The sequence below is a fragment of the Coccinella septempunctata genome, chromosome 4, assembly GCF_907165205.1.
Source record: "Coccinella septempunctata chromosome 4, icCocSept1.1, whole genome shotgun sequence".
NCBI lineage: Eukaryota > Metazoa > Arthropoda > Insecta > Coleoptera > Coccinellidae > Coccinella > Coccinella septempunctata.
The window spans coordinates 13,221,085-13,231,489 of record NC_058192.1 but is presented as its reverse complement, the minus strand read 5'-3'; the positions used below and the strand labels follow the sequence as shown (position 1 = coordinate 13,231,489).

Here is a 10,405-nt window from a genome sequence, read left to right as displayed (position 1 = left end):
TCTTTATTTACTCCCTCAAAATGAGCGCCGCGTCTGGGGTGGGCCACCCGGTATAACGAGTACGTATTCAGTGCGGATACCTATCACAATTATTCGAGTTTTTCAACATTCTTCAATGATATTTATGTATGAGCTCAAAGGTTGATTTATTTCAGCTCGAATACCTCAAAGAAACTACATACCCACGTGCTTTCCAATCAATAAAAAACAATTTATTATATGCGTATATTATTTTTCAATAACGATCCAGGAATCGAGGGACTTCGAACATATTACGCTTCATCGGGTTTTTGGGGCGGGTTTTGTTAATTTGCATTGGGTAGTAGCGCAGAGAGTCGCGATTTCGATCTTTTATGCGGTCCATGAAAATCTAAATGGGCCATCAACATGATCGAGCGTTCCACGACTTGCACGATACGGAATGTAATCGCTTTAAAGGGGATTCCCATGCCAAAAAGAGCCAGATTGTTGAGAAGTTCTCGAAGCTTAGCTTAACACAACGTCTCGTTGTATTATACATCGACCTACATTTAGGGGAAGAAAAAAATCCTTTTTTAGTTCAGAAATCAGATTGGAAGAGGCTCAAGAAAGTGATGGAATGGCCGTATTGGTGGAAGTTTTCGATAAGAATAGGTTCCCAAAATGATTCTTATTTAATTTCGAGAATGGAGAAAAAAAAAGGTTTACGAATATATCCCGTGGTAGAATGGCTAGTTAAAGCATAGTTAGTATAGCACCTCCATACAAATGCTTTTTATCTCCGTATGAATTGTAATTCCATAATTTGAAAATTAACTGAAAGTGTTACAAGGAATGTAATTTTATCCAACCCATATCCAAAATTTTATTATTATTAGAAATAATATACAGAAGAATTTGAAACTATGTAGTCAAAACTCTGAAACTACCAAACTGAATGTTTAAGTTTCGAGATTTCCATTATAGGTATAAGCTCATCACAAAATTTTTAATTTCTAGACCCACAAATACATATTATGTGATAACTAGGTATGATCTCTAGTTGCAAAATGGCGAAGGTACCAACGGGTTTAGAAATCTATATAAATTTAACTTCGAAGATAATTCTGGACTATACGACTGGAGCTGAGTCCCTGTTGATAAATTACTTTTCATTTAAAAAACCGTTACTTCCAGAAAGAAATCAATTTTAGGGGTGGCTTGTTGTACCCCTTGCAACAACAAAATTGTTTTTGATTGCCTTCCTGCTTCCATTGAATGACCGCTCCAATTCATTTCTGTCAGCTCTTCTAGGAAAAAAATTAGAAATTGCTTTTCAGGTGCTATATTCAGGGAGACGTATCTAAGCAGGTGAAGCTGTTCGAAATTTTTGTTATGAGAATGACCCACGCGATTTTTTTGATATTTGACATTCTGTATATACTTTTGAGGGAAATCCTGAAACAGTTCCATTGCCATTTTGTTTGACGAGCTTTTGATGAAATTTTGAAGAGAATATTTCAGTGGAGTCCCCCATATGCTTTTTATCTCTGTAATGCAACTTCTGGAATTCCATAACTTGGAAACTAAATGAAAGTGTCTCTTCACAAACCTTTTAGGGCTTTCACTCCCAATCTCTGAAACAAAATCAATTAAAAATGAAATCAACGATTTGCTCCTGCGACAATTCCAGAAGATTTTCAAAAGTAGATTTTTTCGTCTGATGAAGGAGTCTGATATAGACTCCGAAACGTTACGAAGAATTATAATTTCAACGTTATTTATTTTGAGTTCATTGTCAGGCAACAATTTTTTCTAGTTAATTTGCTCCTGACAAATTAGTGCAAGAATTTACGCAGGAGCAAATCGTTGATTTCATTTTTAATTGATTTTGTTTCAGAGATTGGGAGTGAAAGCCCTAAAAGGTTTGTGAAGAGATGCAAAATCCTCTCAAAATAAATTTCAATCGATAAATGAAAGTGTTATAAGGAGTCTCACATAAAAGAGATCTTTAGGGCATAGTGGAATTAAACCCCCAAATCATACTCAGAATTTCATTATTAGAAGTAATTATCCAAAAACTTTGAATTGTGAAACTAATTCAATGACTACATATAATCGCGAAACTCGAAAAATAATCGGAATTCCTGGTTGCAGAATGGCGAAAGCGCCAGTTCATCAGCACTCTATATGTATTTTTCAGGAGAAATCCTGAAACAGATCCTTTGCCATTTTTATTTGCCGGATTTTCGATGGAATTTAAGATTGAACATTTCAATGGTGTCCCACGATATGCTTTTAATCTCCGTAACTTGAATTTTTGGAATTCCGTTACTTGGAAACTAACTAAAAGTGTTATAAGAAGTCTCATTTCAGCAAATCAGACTCAGATTCCATCTTTAGAAATAATGAACCGAAAACTCAAGTGATCGAACTAATTGGTTCTCTGAAATCGCAAAATTTTTATAATTGTAATTTCCGGTTGCAGAATGGCGAAGGCGCTGGATAAACAGCAAACATTATAAATATGTATTTTCCAAGAGAATATTTCAATGATGTCTCTTCATATGCTCTTCATCTCCGTAACATGGCTTTTGGAATTTCATTACTTTAGTAATAATTTTCAGCAGATCTTACTCAGAAAAATTTCCTTATATATTTTAAAATGATGAAACAAATTTTAACGGAACTACTTTGATCTCTGATATCGCAAAACTTGAATAATTGTAATTTTCGGTTGCAGAATGGCGGAGGGTCATTGAAAGGAACATTCAATGTACTTTTCGAGAGGAATACTGAAACAGATCATTGTCATTTTTAAACGACAACTTATTATCAGATTTTAAAGTGAATACTTTAGTGGAGTTGGAAGAGCCGAAGCTAGGATTTTAGCGCCTGTGAGGGACTTTCGAATTACACTTTGTGAAAACTGACTTTGCTACAGAAAAGTACATCTTTTCTATAATTATGAAAAAATCAAACAGTTATTCGATTTCGAAATAATACATATCTACATACATTTCTTAGGTACATAAGTATGTATATAAAACAAAATTTGATGACTAAACGAATATTCGTAAAATTAATTACTCCAAAATAGAATACCGAAAGTAAGATTGAAGCGAGCTGTTGGTTGGGGTTATGGGGTTGATAGATGCGATAGAAATTATAGAAAGAATAATTCACTTGAAGTGGAGCTGGGCTGGACATCTGCCCTTGAATACAGATAATATAGGGGGACCAAAAGCATAATTTTAGCAGTCTACCCAACTGCTGGTTTGAAAATGGAAGAAATTGAGGAGCTTCCATGAGCTGCAGTGGAAGCAAGTACCTCCTGATGAAGTAAAAATGAATATTATTCCACATAGGAAATATGGAAATGGAAATGGAGATCGTAAAGGTCGAGCCGACAAAGTATTGGATCATAATCTTAAAATCTTTTGAATCAAATAGAACCATAATATAACATATATTTTTCAAATGAGGCACAATTCTGATATTGCCATGAATTCTGGGAAATTCTGATCGATATCTTCGGCTGAAGTGAGGATTTTAATGGTCGATTCGACAAAGTATGGGATCATTTTCGTAACAAACGTTTGAGCCTAGGTTTGAGCAATCCAAAACAAATCATCAAATATAGGATAGTGCTCCAGTACAATTGAAGATTTCAAAGTTCGATCCGACAAAGTATGTGATCATTTTCTCAAATACTGTTGTATCAATTAGAACCAAATCTTGGAAGGCCGCATAGTTATCGAAATGAGGTGCATACTGAGAAATTCAGTTCAATACGTACATACAATACAAGAGGCGATTTTCATGGTTGGTCAGATAAACTATGTGTCAGGTCGTTTTTCTTGTATAGAAATAAAATGACCTAAATGAACTTGCTCAGTGTGAAATGTCAGCATTTAGTGAATTCACGTACCATCCTCACCAAACAGAATGTAACGTATGTTATCTCGATATTCAATTCGATATAAGTATTACGCTTCGGAGAGTGAATTTTCCTTGAAAATAATTTCGATTTTCAAACCCATGGCTCTTCTTGATTCGTCCACTTTGAACCCCCGAATAATTTTTCGCTTAGTCATCTAGTTTGAAAAAATTCAATTTGAAAATTGAAAGTTTGTCCTGACAGCCTTCAGCCAAAGATCCCTGTGAAGAGCTGAGTCTTCGAGCAGAGCAACCTTGATGACCTTTGAGGGAGTTTATCACTGTCGACCGCAATTTCTCGTGGGTTTTTTGTTATTTTAGTATATTTTTGCCACTGTCTAGCCATCGAAATACAGTCCATTCTTCTCTACTATCTGAGTTATTGGTCGTAACAGTATGAGAACATTTTTTTGACAACATCTGTCGCGAATATGGCAGAGATGCTACTGCAATTTTACAGTATTTAATGATGGAGATAATATTTGTGTCGAGATGAAGATTCAGAGGTATTTTCTCCTCACATTTTTCAGAGTGTTGCGAAAGTGTTTTTAAATAAGTTTGTCCAAGACCTGGAAGAATCAAGAACAGTCCGAAACATTGGCAAGATTCCTAGTTGAATGAAATAAATCGTCCGAACACCCGAGATTAGTTTTTAATCAATATATGTACAGACACGACATTATAAGGAATTCGATTATCTTCAATTCATCATTTGGGCATCGAACAACCCCATGTTATCCTCATTATATTTTCATAAATCGATCACGCTTGTACGTTTCATAGTGGAATCAGCGAGCTGAATCCGCAGATAGCCACGGAAGATAACCGGATGGTTAACCATGTAAATTTAATTTATTCACGAGGCGATGCATATTATGGTGCGTTTTCTGAACCGTGTTAGCGGCTAAATGCAATATTGCGGTCACCGGATGGCATTAGCTTCAAAACCTTGACCCGGGGGAGTATAAACAGGGTCAGGAGCACTCCATATAGACGACGCCGCTAGTTTTCCAGTTCTTCTGACAGCGTGCGCCGAGCGTCGCGTAGGCCTTGGAATCCGACCGGCCGATCAGTTAACTGTTGCACGGCCTGTGGAAATGCTTCTCGGGAAAGTGACGGAGCTACGGGCTTTTCCGATTCTCGCGTATCCGCTCGTGAACTGACGCGGAGTTCTTCAATTTTCATTTGTGGTTCTCGGGGTGGAACTCTCTTGTGGAATAAATCAGAAGTTTTGGGTTGGAAGGAAATGTAAGGGAAAGGGAGGGGAATGATTGTAAAGTTTCCAGAGATTTGAATGGATTTCCGAGCTTCTTGAAAGGTTCGGTTCCTGTTTTACTAGCCCGGAAAGCCTTGGAATGATTTTCGTTTATCCCCCTGAGAAGTATGAGCTCGAGTATACTCAATAAACAGTGAAAAGTCTTGAAAACACTTCTATACTTTTGGAACCATATATTTATATCATATAGGTGACATGTTTCGGCCTTTTTCGGCCATTATCAAACCATGAATATCTAAAATGTAAGAAACAATGGAAGATTAAAAAGACGCAAATAGAAATGTAAATATAAAATTTGTAGGTTACACATTGGAACGAATAAATAAACAAATGAATAAAAACAACAAAACGAATAAAATTTTTGATGAAATCGAATATCTTGAGTTCAAAACTTTTTTCAAAAAGTCCTACTACGCAATAATTTATTCACATAGGACATGCTCCGGCTCTATAGACTCATCTCCATTTTAATTAAAATATGGAAAAATATCAAATAGTCAACCAAATATTTTGCTTTGAAATTTCAAGTTTTTGAAGAAGTTAAAAGTTATTCGGAATGAATGATAATAGATCCAGGAATTTCTCCTGCAAAAATACTTTATTAGAAATTTATTTCATTTCACTTCATTTGACTATGCTTCTCTAGATACTCCAAATACCCAACAATTTATTTGAAACAGATTCAAATTATTATTGTTCGTAGTGTTTTTGAGGCCATCATATTTGAAAATTGTAAAAGGTTGGCCTTTAAAGGTCGGAAAGGAAGGAAATCTCAGGAAATATCTCACATTCCAATTTTAGTCTTTGAAACATCACACCTCCCTCTACTGAATAAAAACTTTGGAGAGCTGCTCGAATATTCGAAATTAATATTAATTTTATCGAGAATTTCTTGAAAAGTTTTATTACTTTCTTGCAGATCAATTCACATGAGTGAGTGTGTTCATGGGCATAATTTTGAATTAATAGACCATTTTAGGTGGATCAATTGAACATTAAATTATGGTCGGAAATATTCATGAAACATAAAAAACAAGAGCCACTTCGATGCTATACGATCCACTGACCTGCCTAATTAGAGCACTTAATTAAAATGGATGTTTTTTGGGAAAGTTTTTCGTTTCGATATTCTCGCTTCAAAATGAAATAATTCAGAAATTTAAAAGTATTTTGAGACTTATCTAGAGAGAAATAGGGAGAATTAAATTTGGGTACCAGGCAAGTCATTATCAAATAATTGCGTATGCTTAACTTTTGTGTTTCTTCGAGAGAAATTTGTACATTGATTCATGAATATAGAGTAATTTTGTGCTACCTTTTCGGCATGAAGATTTTTGAAGGTAGGGCAATTTCGAAATAACACGTTTTTATCTTTATATTTTGGAAGAAGTAGGTAGACCAGGGCAGATAAAACTAGGTGAATAATATTCCCCACTTCCAGAGGTACCAAGGAATTTTTCCAAGGCGAAAGTTACATTAGGTTTTCTTGTAATAAGTATATGCTCTCTTCAAAATTGATCGAAAATTTTATATGTAAATATAAATAACTTATCCTGCTCCTGCATATGTGAAACAAAAGAGTACAACTTCTGCTAATAAATCTATTTTCCTAATCAACAGGTTAACGAAAGCATATGTAAATACTACTCATATGTATTTAGGATGGTTGTCGATACTTGACTCTTGTCCCCCATTGATATAATACGATAGTACCCATTACCTACTTCAAAATTTCAGGTAACCATTAACGATTCACTTCCACTAAAAACGTCAAGCGTCTATTTTATCCCTCATTTAGGAGATCGTTCTTTCAGCAATTAAGAAATACTGAACCTGTAATGGGGTAAACACTAGCGAGGTAGTAAGTTGACGTTTAAATCCATTATGTAGCACTTTCAACCTGAAAGCAACACCCTACTACAAACTCAGTGGTGTAACGCGACGGATGGTGTGCAGCTTAGACAGATTGCAATTTCCCACCACGAAAATATATCAGTCTCGAGCATCTGAATCAGCTGTTAGTAACATTCAGACACCTGAGAACTCTCTAAGAAAAGTTTCACCCAGCTTCAAGTTTTATCTCTTTTGTGTTTCGCATCGGAAGATTATACGATGCCACTCTCACGATAAATGAGAAGTGAAATTCGGGAAGTTTCCCAAGATTTTTCCTACTTGCTATGTTAATGAGGATTTTCTCTTGACAGTACTTGAGATGGGACTGAAGCAATTACATTTTCACTCAATCGATACGTAGTCAAATCTGAAACGAATTAGGGGATACTTCCGAAAGAATGCGGCTTTTAGACATCAATACTTCCATAATGGATGAATTTCCTAAAGATTATGAAGCACAGAAAGTGGCCTTATGAAAAAAAAAATAGAAAACGTGAAACGTGATAATAGCATACCCACTTTAAACAGTTTCGAGTAAATAGATCATACAGTGTTTGGTGGTAATATCAGTGCTGCTCCTTACTAAAATGTTTCGAATTTACTATCATTGAATTTCAAAATTGATCCCCTTTATTAAGAACCTGTATCATCGTGCATTCCAAAAAGTTCGTAGTCAATATGCTATGGAATTCTTCCCTTGAATCAATTCATGCTCCTAAAATGTGATTATTGATGACATTAACCTGTTCATCGTAATATTTTGTTCAGAGGCTTTTTTCAAGGAAAAGTTACTAGCAGATTCGACAATGAGCTCTTTCATTGTGCGAAAGGCATTTTTTTTTCATTGAGTTAGATTACAAGAATCCGAAAAATCTGAATCGATTAGAAAAATGCTCGGTGGAAATTTCATAATTTTCATACGTCACAGACATGAATCACGAAGGGGTTGAGGTATTCGGATGTTTTGTCTTCTTTCGATTAGGTAAAGGTAAAAGGCTTTTATTTCTTTCAGTATTATAAAAAATTCCCTTGACGACAAATTTTTTGGAACACACGTTATATACCGATATGAAAAATATCACATCAAATACGACCAACCTATTGACTTATGCAATCTGTTTCAATTCTGAAAAAGCGTTAATTTTTCAAGCGAGTCATATAACTTCAGTTAAATGCAGAAAATGATAATTTAGGAACTCTAGCCAATTATCAACAACGTTTGAAAGCATGTGTAACTTCTGTAAACAGCCATTCACACAGCCATAACTCTATAAATAAATCCATTAGGATCGGTCAAAATCCCATGAAATTTCATTCCATTTGTCTGATTGGATTACTTGCTCCAGGGTCCCTAGATATGGGATTTATATCGACCCACTTTTTGTGTATATATTCTGAAATCAAATAAAACCCAGAATATGCGATTCTCTCCAGCATTTCGGTGAGGCTGAGATAGTGGTCACATGGTTCAATAAATTTAGAGCTTCCAGTGTGAGGAAACTTTCAGTCCTTGCAAAGAATGGTTTTGTTGATTACTTGAAATTCAAGGATGGGAATCTGAAAAATCAGCGTTTTATTCTTGAAGTACTTATTACAGTTTAAGACAAGCAGATTCCAAAAAAAGTAATAGATATAAATTTCAGACACTTGTTGGAAATGGTAACACTCTCGTCTGCCTGCTGTCAATGCTTTTTCTAAGAAATCACAGGGTATGAAAGGCTGGTGAGATGGATTGTGAAAGTAGCTCTAAGCTCTTTGGATCTCGCAACTTTATTGTCAGAACCCTTGGAAATTGAAAACTTTTTCTTCTCAAATGACTTTCCGAACGATTTGAAGTGTAGTGAAAAATGAAAAAAAAAAAAATCATCGACCGGAGCACCTGAAATTGAACGGTTGTATGGCTGACACTGATGCGTATTGAGTTCGCTCCCTCTTCTCTTGTTACGTGAATGATATAGAATACCTAATCCCTTACAAAAATACAAACCTATATGCATTCCGCTCTCAAGAATGTCTTTGATATGATGCCTCTTTCCTCGTTTTCCTCACAGTAACACGGGTTCAGTTTGAATCGAAAGCAGTTCAATTTCAAGTTTTTCACCGTGGATGTAGACATCTGAAAGGATGAGCAAACGATCTGCTTACCTCCGAATCGAATCCAATATATCCGTCGAAAATATCACTCGCTTCTTTTAGGCGAAATGGGTTATTTGAGCTGAGTGTGTGAAAATGTTTGAAACAAGCGAAAATACGGGACGGGCGGTTGTCGAAATGTATTTTCCTTTCGTTTTAGTTGGGATGGAAACTCATATGTCCATGGATGCAGCACTCCATAATCGTATACCGAGCCAACGTTTTTTATTTCATCTTTTTTTTAGTTAGAATGAACATTTCTCGGTACATTTCAACGCTAGTGTCACCTAACTGAAACCTAACTACCACTGCTCATAAGTTATCATTATTATTAGAAAATATGAATAAGGGATAAGGTATATGTCTTTAAACTAAAGAAGACCTACACAACTGAAATTTTGATCTCTCAAAAAGCTTCATACATTTTGTTTGGAGGGTGCTTTCCCAACTCCAACTTCTCAAGAAAAATTCTAATTAGAGTTCTAAGCTTTTCAGGTATTTTAGTTGAGTATAGACATCTACCAAAAACCATCTTGAAAATAACTGAGCTGTAAGCTGACACCCCAGTGATATTAAATCTCAGACAGCTGACACTCCACTAAATACACCTAAAAATGGTTTTCTAGAACTTCGTAAAAAAAAACTGGGTTATTTTTATATCAAATATAAAAAGATCCCATTTTGGATAATCATAAAAACAATAAATTCTAGTTCTTATGACAGACTGCACACTCTTTCTTAGTCGATACTTATACCAACAACTGCGATTTTACAATTATTTATAAAGACCCTGTATAAAATGCAGTTTGCAAGAAAAATTGATATTTTATTCCATTTTTTTTCAATAAAATGGTTTGTTATGACAGATGTAGGCACCCAATAAATTTATAATATAAATCAATGCAAACTCAAAGTCTTACTACGTATTGTTTATATATTCCAGGTATTGATTAGACAATTCTTTTGATGACTTCGAATCCTTTGTTGTGGCTTTTATGCCTCCGAAACATGTTCCTAATCAATACGTGGAATAAATAAATAATGTGGAGTAAGACTTGGAGATTACATTGACTTACCTATATGCATACATCTTCACTTGGAGAATATGGACTTTTTCGCGAGATTAAGCGAGTGTTGCTTCCATAAATGGCACATTGTCTTTTAGGCAATATGGAGAAAAATCAAGAATCCTAACAAACACTAGAA

The 10,405-nt window shown here is 35.1% G+C and overlaps 1 protein-coding gene across 2 annotated transcripts in view; it reads left to right on the top strand.

Annotated features, from left to right (window-relative positions):
* The first annotated feature begins 4,934 nt into the window (after window positions 1-4,934).
* Window positions 4,935-10,405, top strand: part of LOC123311393 — a 55,317-nt gene continuing 49,846 nt past the window's right edge. Inside the window, exon 1 of one of the 2 annotated variants that reach the window (XM_044895301.1) lies at window positions 4,935-5,145. The gene's annotated coding sequence lies outside the window, so the exon portion shown is untranslated. Of the gene's footprint in view, window positions 5,216-10,405 lie in introns of both variants that reach the window. The other variant, XM_044895300.1, reaches the window with a different exon arrangement.